Here is a 10,046-nt window from a genome sequence, read left to right on the forward strand (position 1 = left end):
TCATAAAAATAATTATGAAGTAGTTCATGAAACACTCAGGAAATGTCTTCTTAAATTTTGATGGGATATTACATAAAAATTAGAGAAAGTAGTCTAAGCATTGGTTTAATAAATATATGATTAAGATCACAAGAATGGTTCCCATGAAACTCTCTTGAAATATAATTAATTACTTTGCTGCATTGCATAGAATATTAATGAAATTTTAATCCTCAGACATTTTCATGAAGATTCATAGAAATATTATCAAAAAGTCAAACAAAGAATAAAGAAGTAATCACAGACACAAAAGAAAAAATACATTAAAGTCACTTTTTCATATGAAAAACATGTCCTTTAAGAGTACACTTCTTAAACTCATGTATAAATACTAAACCTGGATTTTCAAAGAGCCTTGGAAAACACTTCTCTTCAAAAGAAATTTCGTTGTCATAGGATAAAAAGAGAAGTTGTCCTATGGATTAACTAGTGATTAACAAGTAGGGGAAAGGTAGGAAATAATTAAAACTTTTACAAAGAAGGGAAATTGCCAACATATGTAATATAGAAAAGATACAGAGAGTGAGCTGAGAAATGTTAGTGATTTTTCAAATTTACCCAAAGAAGTAAAGAGAGACTTGGCTGTAACACCCGCTGAAGGAGGTTGTGGGTATTAGTGACAAGAAAATAAAAAATTATGTTAGATGTTGATACGAGCATTGGAGAAGCATCTCAGAATCTCTTGAGATAACTCTGAAAAAATATTAATAAGCAGAAGTAAGCCAAAAAGCAAAATAATGCTCGGTTATTGGGAGAGAAATAGAAAACCAAAAGGGGAAATCCTTAAAGCCATGGTGTATCTTCTGGGAGTGGTCACATCTTGAATACTAAACCCTGCTTACATCAAAAACCATGAAGTAAAACTGAAGAAGGTGTAAAAAAAGGAAGGAAGCAAATGGCCAAAAGCATCAGCGTCTGTGTGAGAGATCAGAATGAGTTACAGAATTCCAAAGGGAGCAATTGAAGTTCTACAGGGAGGGATCTTATAAATACAAGAAGTCCATCTTGGTCCATTAACTGATTTGCATCCATCAGGAAGGGGTTGAACTTAGATGAAAATAAGGAAAAACTCCTTTTCAATTTGATACCTGAGAATTTCCCTACTCCTCTGCATCAGTGACCCTCATCACTGAATTTCATGATTATGCTCATTTTTATGGTTGCAAAACTCCTATCCTCAGTGGAAATTTCTGCATCAGTTCCATGACCATGATCAAATTTGTTGCTGTTTTATTTTTGCCTGGAGAACAAAATCCAAATAGATTTTAAGTGTTTAACACAAGTTATAGGTCCAACATCTGGCCTTTATGGAGGGAGTTTGCAGAGCTATAACTTCTGCCCTCCACACAATGTTATTAAAAAAAAAAAAAAGAAAGGAAACCAACCAAAAAACAACAGGATCACCTTGCAAAAAAATCTCAGTCACCACTGTTTAGGCTTCTCTGAGCCTGGAGAAAGCAGAAGGAAGGGTAATTGCTCAGCTGATGCAAAACGAGGCTCAAGGCTACAATTATTTAAACAGTGATGCCTGCTGGCCATGCCTTCAGCTACTGAGCACGGCTGCTGCCCTCCCCTGCAGCAAGTAAACTTGCAAGGACTGATATATTTTGTACAAAAATGTGTATTTTCATTCCAAATCCAGTGGCAGCTATGTCTCTGATGAAAGAATGGGTTTGTTTGGAAGTCCTGCAAAGGCAGTAGAACATTTATTCATCATGAGAAACAAATCTAAGCGTGATGTTTCAGTCTTTCAGGTTATTCCCCATTGAAAGTTTTGGTAGGTTTTTCTGTGTGGGAAGATTTAACCATCCTTTAATCATCCCTGAGGAACTCCCTTGGATTCACTCCAGTATGTTTTGTCTCTCTTGTACTGGGAAGTCCAGCACGGACACAGAAATCCAGGTGCACCTCCCCATCCCTCCAAGAATCACCTCCCATCACCTGCTGGGAATGCTCTGTCTGAAGTGAATGCATCAATTTTTAAAAAGGTTTTGTGTTATTTTTTGGGATTCTTATGAATGTAGAATTTATTACCAGCTCTGGTTTGTTATCTAGGCGCACATCAACAACAAAAAGCACTGTTTTCTTCAAAAGAAAGAGTCTTGTCAAATGTCTATGCTGCCAAAAAACAGCACCTAGATCTGAAAATCTATTCTAAAATGTTTTCTTAATTTGTTACTCTCCTTCCCCCATACTCTTCCCAGTGAGCCTAACATATTTGTGCAAAGTGCATCTTTTCAGAAATTCAAAAGCACAATTTTCATTCTTTGGAAGGAAAGGAAGGAAGATAAATAGCACAGTACTCAATGTGACAATGGGAACAGTAAGAAATGAAAGTAGAGCCAGAGTCGACATGAAAACATTTGATTTACAAACCTGCATCAAAATTATATACAGAAACAAAATGCTCAAAGTTTTGTATTCTTCATCTGCTGTCATCAGTGCTTATTTTGTGTTCTGCTACCACATCAGGGTTCTCACTGTGGAGTATCTAAACTCTTAATGTACAAAAAATAACTTGGATGATAAAGTCTATAAATCCTCTTTACTTTTATAATTACAATCAGTGATTCAATGGCTATTGAGAGGCAAAGGGCAGAAAATTCTGTATCTTCATAAAATTTAAAGATAAAGAAGGTAAATGTGCTCTCATGATCATCTAGACTGACCTTTCTGCATTGACCGAATCATTTCTCCCAGAGAGAGAATCCTGTAATGACTCCAAAGACTCGAGGTTAAATGAGAAAAGATTATCTCAAAGGCCTGGGTTCTATCTGGATCTGTCAAAAAGACATCCAGTACAAACCACACAATTATGGGCTCCCTCTTACAAGCAGGGAAATTCAGTCATTTGGAAACTCATGCCTAGGCTACATGGAAAAAATCATCCAAGAAGTAAATATTTTTCTAGATAACAAAATTTCTAAAGTGTTAAATGAGGTGAAGGGCATCCCTGAAAAATGGATTTTTAAAAACATATTTTTAAAAATTAATATTTAGGTTTCGTCCTCTGTATCCACAGCAGGGTAATTGATTATCTCCTTCCACTGACTGGAACAGGATAATGAATTCCCAAGTGTATTGGCTCCTAAGATAAGCTGGAGGGAAAAGTTCTCCAGGATAATATGGAGATTAAAAAAACCTATCCCACATCCATGTGAGGGGGAAAATACAAGGTATGAAGTTAAATATTCAGGGAGCAAGCAGCTCTCTAATAAATGCATGCAGCTAGCTGAGCAATAAAAGCTTCAAATAAAGAAGCATCCACAGAACAGTTTGGGTTTCCTTCAATTAGTTAGAGAATGGGAGAGTGGAATGACAGGAAAGGGACTGGGGCACCTGCCACGACTCTGGCTCAGCCTGATCAGGATAAAGCTACTGTCTGACAAATAAATATTTTAAATTATCAGAATGTGTATATATATTTATTTATAACTTGACCAAGTTTTGTGGTTCTATTGCTAAATACGTGTTCTTCTTAAGTGAATCTTCAAGCTGGATAAATAATATGAGATTTCTTAAATGTTAAGAGTTGTAGGGTAGTGCAGCAGGAGTTATAGGGTAATGTGCAGAGATGCCTTAAAATTGAACCCTAGGCTCTGTCTGGAGTAATTTCTTCATTTGCACTTCAGCCTTTAGTCCATGGGATTTATTTTTTTTTATTTCATACTGCATGAAATTTAAATAATAATGAAAATATTAAGGAAGCCTGAAGTGAAAAGTGGGTTTGTGTATAATCAGTTCCACTGAACACCTGTGAACTGTTGGGTTTAACTGGGTTATGAACAGGGCTGTGTTTGAAGAGAGGGAGAAATGTATGTAAGGAGGTCTTAACTGAGTTATTTGCCATGAATTTACAGTGCGGTAATGCTGATTTTAGCCATGGCTGTGGCATTCACATTCTCTGAAAAAATTCCTTCACCCGAGATTTTTCTTCTGGGAAGCTGGGAAGCCTCAGAGAAAAAGGAAAACAATTCTTATCTCATTTGCTTCTCCTGTGTTGTGCTCATGTGCAATGTGTTTGGAGATTGTTCACCCACAGGTGATTGTTCCATTGGATTCTGCTGGGAGTTGTTTTCACTCTTTGGCCAATCAGGGCCAAGCTGTGTCAGGACTCTGGAGAGAGTCAGGAGTTTTCATTATTATCTTTTTAGCATTCTGTAAGTATCCTTTCTGTATTCTTTAGTATAGTATAGTATAGTATAGTATAGTATAGTATAGTATAGTATAGTATAGTATAGTATAGTATAGTATTCTTTAATATAATATATAATAAAGTATTAAATAATAATATAATGTATAATAAAGTAATATAACATATATAATTATATGTTATATTACTTTATTTTATTATCTAAAATATATAATATATAAAATATATAATGTATATAATATACGATCATAATATCATAATATAATATATAATAAAGTAATAAATAGCCTTCTGAGAACATGGAGTCAGATGCATCATTCCTGCCTTTGTCAGGACATTTCCCTGGAAATACAATAGATCCCCTCTGGTCCCATCTCCCACTTTCAGAGCAGCAGATTAGACCAGCCTGGGCAGCAGAATAAAGCACCTGGAGCAAGCTGGGATAGTGGGAGGTGTCCCTGCTCAGGGCAGGGGGTTGGAACAGGATGGTCTTTGAGGTCCCTTCCAAGCCAATCCATTCTGTGGTTCTGCTCCTCCTTTGGGCTGCACAGCATTTCCATGGCTCAGGTCACACAATCCACTTCTGGGCTGCTCAGCACAAAGAAAAAATTACTTCATTTTTGCAAGTATTTTTATATATAACCTTAGCACTAGAATAACTCTGTGCAAAAATTAGTGCTGCACATAACGTGAGCTTTAATAATGGTCACAAGGCTTGCTGATCTGAATGGAACACTAAGGAAATGCCTGCCAGAGGCTTTCAGTGCATGATCTACATCCAAACCTGCAGAAAACTGATGAAGTCAATAAGAAAGGACCATCCTGAGAGAATGCTGAGAGGATACACCTACTGTGACCAGACATCACAGGGACAGCATTTGCATGGCTCAGGTCCATACAATCCACTTCTGGGCTCCCCAGCACAAGAACACGATTACTTCATTTTGCAAGCATTTTTTAATATAATCTTAGCACTAGAATAACTGCGTGGAAAAATCAGTCCTACACACAATGTGAGCTTTAATAATTATCACATGGCTTGCTGATCTGAGAAATCTAAGAGAATATGAGAAACTAATCAAGGCAAACTAGAAAAATGCCTGCCAGAGGCTTTCAGTGCATGATCTATGTCCAAACCTGCAGAAAATTGACAAAGGCAGGAAGAAAGGACCATCCTGATAGAATGCTGAGAGGATACACCTATTGTGACCACACATTCAGTTTTCAAAAGCCAAACCCCTCCTGTTCCTCAGACAAAAATCTGAGTGCCAATAAGATGAAATAAGAGCTCTTGGATTGCTGCAGAGATGTGCATTTTGTCTCACCATTTAACTCCTTGTGCTCAAAACCACGAGAGGTTTCATAATGAGCTGATTGCCAAATTATCCCACAGAGAGATGGGTTTTCTGAAGTAGGCAGGCCCTGTGAGACATTTATGGAGAAAACTGACATGCAGTTTGCTGCAGTTTCACTTTCTAAAATCATCTGAGGTCTGAGGCAGTGTATGCAGAGCAAAACTGCACAGTGCCTTTCAAGTATAGGAACATTGTCAAAATCTGCCAGTTTTAAAGTGAAAAATACAGTGATCCTCTGGCAACTAGATGAAGATCTAACATAGATGGAATTTAAATACAAGTGGGAGATAATAGGTATTCCTACTTTTGTTCAGAAATAAATTAAATCCTCATTTTGAATGTTCCTTCTGATTTGCTGCACTTTTTCCACTTTCTCTAAAAATTTAACAGCTATTCAATTCAGATTCCACCCTGTACTGAGATGAAATAGGCACAGAACATGTTCTGATTATCTTCTTAAGCTCAATCACCATGGGTTAAAATAATCCATTTTTAGACCTACATCCCATGTTAATCAGGAACTTGATCTTGACAGATTTTGAACAAGCCAATCTAGAGGCAATTGGCTGTGTCTTAAACCATGCATGCTCCTAGAAATTCACTTATCCAAATAAAAACCTGGCCTCTCAAGAGGCAGAGTCATTAGAACACGTTTTTGAGGGGTGAAGGAAAAGCAAGGAGGCACAAAACAGTAAGGAGGTATTTTTAAACCTTAAAATTGCAAATACTGTTTGAAACACTTTCATTGAGTGCAGTGCACTCTGTACCTTTGTACATGATGACTTCTTAGCTGAGCTCTGCCCTTTCTCCACATAGCGAGGCATTCCATAGACAAATAAAAACCACATTTGTATTGTGGAATAGAACAGCAAAATTTCTATTTATTTCATCAGGAAGAGAAAAAAAGGTAGCTTTGCATTTGGAGATGCATATTGATAGTAGAGACAGCTTAAAGTAAGAAATTGAACTACACTTCAGTGAACTAATTTAATCCAGGTGAACATGTCCCTTGTCAGAGCCTCTCATGTCTTTTCCATGAAGGGCACCAGTTCCATTTACAAGACCAACTATGGCTTTATGAGAACTCCTGATGGAAGCTGCAGGGGGGGGGTATGTGGCCCGAAGTTTGGAGTCCGGCTAGCTGAGGGCGAAAGGCCGACGCCCCTCTGCAATTCCTGGCCAGCACCCTTGGGCGTCTGATGGCCTCGGGCTGTGCTGGCTGCGGACTGGCTCACACCGCTGGTATAGGGGAGGAACGGAGCTGACCATTTCCCGGGGGTTAAACATCGGTTTATTGAAGGTGTTGCGGGATGCAAACGCGGGGAAACCAACCGGGAAAAGTCCCCGAATAGGGGGTGAAACAGGATTAAAAAGGAGGGGGGTGGGTACAGGCGGAACCAATCGGGAAAGGTGAGGGGATGAACTTCACAGAACTGACACTCCATGGAGACCAATAATCAAAAGGTAAAGGAGGTGTCCTGGGACCCCAGCCAGCCACCATCTCCAGAGAGGAGAAGGTTCTCGAAACCTGGGAGGAGAAGGGGGTGATTGACTGGGCCCAGGGAGGAGACAACTTTCACTTATAAGGGAAACCAGGGGAGGAGCAATTACATATCGGCAACTATGAATAGCGGTTACCATAGCAACTTAGCTGACAGGGTAGCAGTGGCGGGAAAAACTGGGGGAACAAAACCATTTTACACATAATAGGGGAGAACAATACATAAATTGGGGGAATAACACAAGAAACTTAACAACACACTACAACAGGAAGCATCTTGGCTTGCTTTTCTGCTGGGATGCAGGGCACATTCATGGCATTTCTTCACACTCAAAGGAATTGAATTGAACTTTATCCCAATGGGAAGGGATTTACTTATTACTGATATAGATTAGTGCATAGGAGGGATTATTTGAAAAAAAAAACCCACATCATTTACAAAGAATATAACAGCTAGTGACATTAATTGCTAAGCTCTGTTCTGCCTATTAAAAGTTGAATGAGGCAGCTAGACAGATGATTTTGTTATGATACACATGGGATGTTTTTGGTGGTGGTTTTGTTTCTAACATACTCAGGGTCTGGTTGGTCTCATTTGGTTTGAGCCTTTGTACTGGGCAACAAGGTATCCCCAATCTGATGGCCAGAGCCACCACCACAAAATTCTATCAGCTGCCAATAACTAGCGCTTAAAAAATACAGAAATTACTCTTAACAGCTATGCTATCTCTTTTTCTGACCACCAAGTTCTTTTCTCTCATCCTGTATTTTGAATAAAAGGTCTTTAGAGACATGGTTAATTGAGTTTGAAAGGAAAGGATTGTATTTGATAACCCAGGGAATCTTTCTCAATCCCACATTCTTTCTTTGGTGGTGCACAGAGCAGTTTTCAGCTTTATTTTATAGACTTTCTCAAAAATAGCAAATTTTAATATTAACACGGCCATGAGGAGATTTTTCCTCTGCCCAGTCACCTACAGAATGAAAAAGCCAGATACCAAGGAGTGGAGGAATATGCAGGGTAACTAATTTTAAAATTCTAGTTTTGGTAGGATTATAATGATCTCCTAAATTCTCTGTGCCCATGATTTCTTTCAGGCCTTGACCAAAATCCCATCCTGGTCAAATGTAGTGGTCAGAAAGACTGGACTTGAAATAGTAACCTTGACTTTAAAATAGCAAGAGATTCCACTAACAGGAATGGAGCTCCCATCAGCCTAATGCAGCTTGCCTCACTCTTCAGCAGAAGCTATTAGAAAGATTTCAATGAAAATCTTGCATTTAAAATACCATGAAACCCTTAAAGGGAACAAAAAACCCACCAAAACCAAACACACAAATAAAAATTCACAGAGGAAAAACACACTGGAAGAGAGCATTTAAAAATAAAAACCTAAAGGATTCTCTGTTAAATTATTTAGATGATAAAAGACAATAATAATATTCCTATGAAGTTATTTGATATTAAAATATGGCACTACAAGAGTTGTTTATCAGGAATAATTTCAATGATATGAGGAGGTGTTTGCTGCAGGTTTTATTTCCTGTCTAAAATGCTTTTAAAGATATGGCTTTAAAATGAAAAGGGTTGTGGGGGAGTGAAGAAAAACAATTTGGGAGTGAGTTTGTAAAATATTTATATTTTTTCACTTTTCCCCCTAATTTAAAGTTACAGAATCCCATAGGATCACCGAATGAGTCAGGATGGAAGGGACCACAGAGACTCATCTGATCCAACCTCCTTGCCCAAGACTGGAGGTCCCTCACTAAGAAACATGAAGCTTAAAATGATCCCACAGCCACCTTAACCATTTTGAGCCTCATCCATTTTTTGGTGTTCTTGTTTCACCAAACCAAGAGGTTACTTCCACACAGGAATGATTATACAAGAATTTATACAGGCTATGGTTCATTGAATTAGAAAAAACCAAACCAAACCAAAAAACAAAAACCAACCGAAACCAAACCAATAAAAACCACCACAAAAAAAACCCAAAAAAACAAAAAACAAACAAACAAAAGAAACCCAAAAATACTTAAAGAAAAAAAAAATAAAGAAAACAAACAAACAAACAAATTTTTAAAAAATTAAAAAATTACCAAGAAACAGCAGCAAGAAAAACCACCAAAAACACCCAAAGAAAAACAACAACAAAACAACCAACCAAACAGTAAACCTAATTTTGGACTAGGACAGTGTTTCATCAAGTATTCAACTTCTTGCCTGCCCAACCTCAGCAGGCACAGACACAGAGACCTCTCTTCCTAGGTCTTTTTACTGCTATGTTCTCTCAAATGTGTGGATCTAAATAACATTTATTGAATAAATTTATCTAAAAGTTGAGCAGAGATGGCCCATGTAGAGGAAAATCACTTTATCAGAGTTCCTAACTTGATGAGGGGTCTCTTGCATATGCCCTCAGCGCAGAAGCTCCAAAAGCAGGCACAAATGTTCTTGGATAAAAAAGACACAGAGCTCAAAATTTATCCTGCTCAGGTTTTCTTCCTGCAGTGTTTTTGATCTTAGCAGATTGTGTTCTCTCAGACTGGAAAGAGAATATTTTACCTGAAGGTCATTCCTATGCACATGATCCTACATGACACTGAACTAATGAAAAACACAAATTTGCCTCACCTCTACCACACAGAAAGGTTCACTGAGAGAAAAATTGTGTGAATTCAGTTTTGATGTCTTATCCCCAGCGAGTTCACAGTGCAATCCCTCAGACAAATTGTGCTCTGCTTCCCTCAGAGTAATACATCCCAGCAGGAATCTCCAGTGAATTTCTGTCCATTTGTCCCTCAGTCTCACCTTACTGGTGCCAGTTCTCTTCATTCATGGCAAGATGTTTTCCATTCCCATCTGGATGGCAGTTGTCTTTTGTCGAGTGGGCAGTTTGCCTTATCTCTCTCTGAGTGATCACAATCACTCCTCCCCTGGGAGGGGACATTGCTGATAACAGCTATTGAATGTCACTGCATGGCTGATAAGAACTGC

This window comes from Zonotrichia leucophrys, chromosome 4 (assembly GCF_028769735.1).
Source record: "Zonotrichia leucophrys gambelii isolate GWCS_2022_RI chromosome 4, RI_Zleu_2.0, whole genome shotgun sequence".
In the NCBI taxonomy this organism is placed as follows: Eukaryota; Metazoa; Chordata; class Aves; order Passeriformes; family Passerellidae; genus Zonotrichia; species Zonotrichia leucophrys.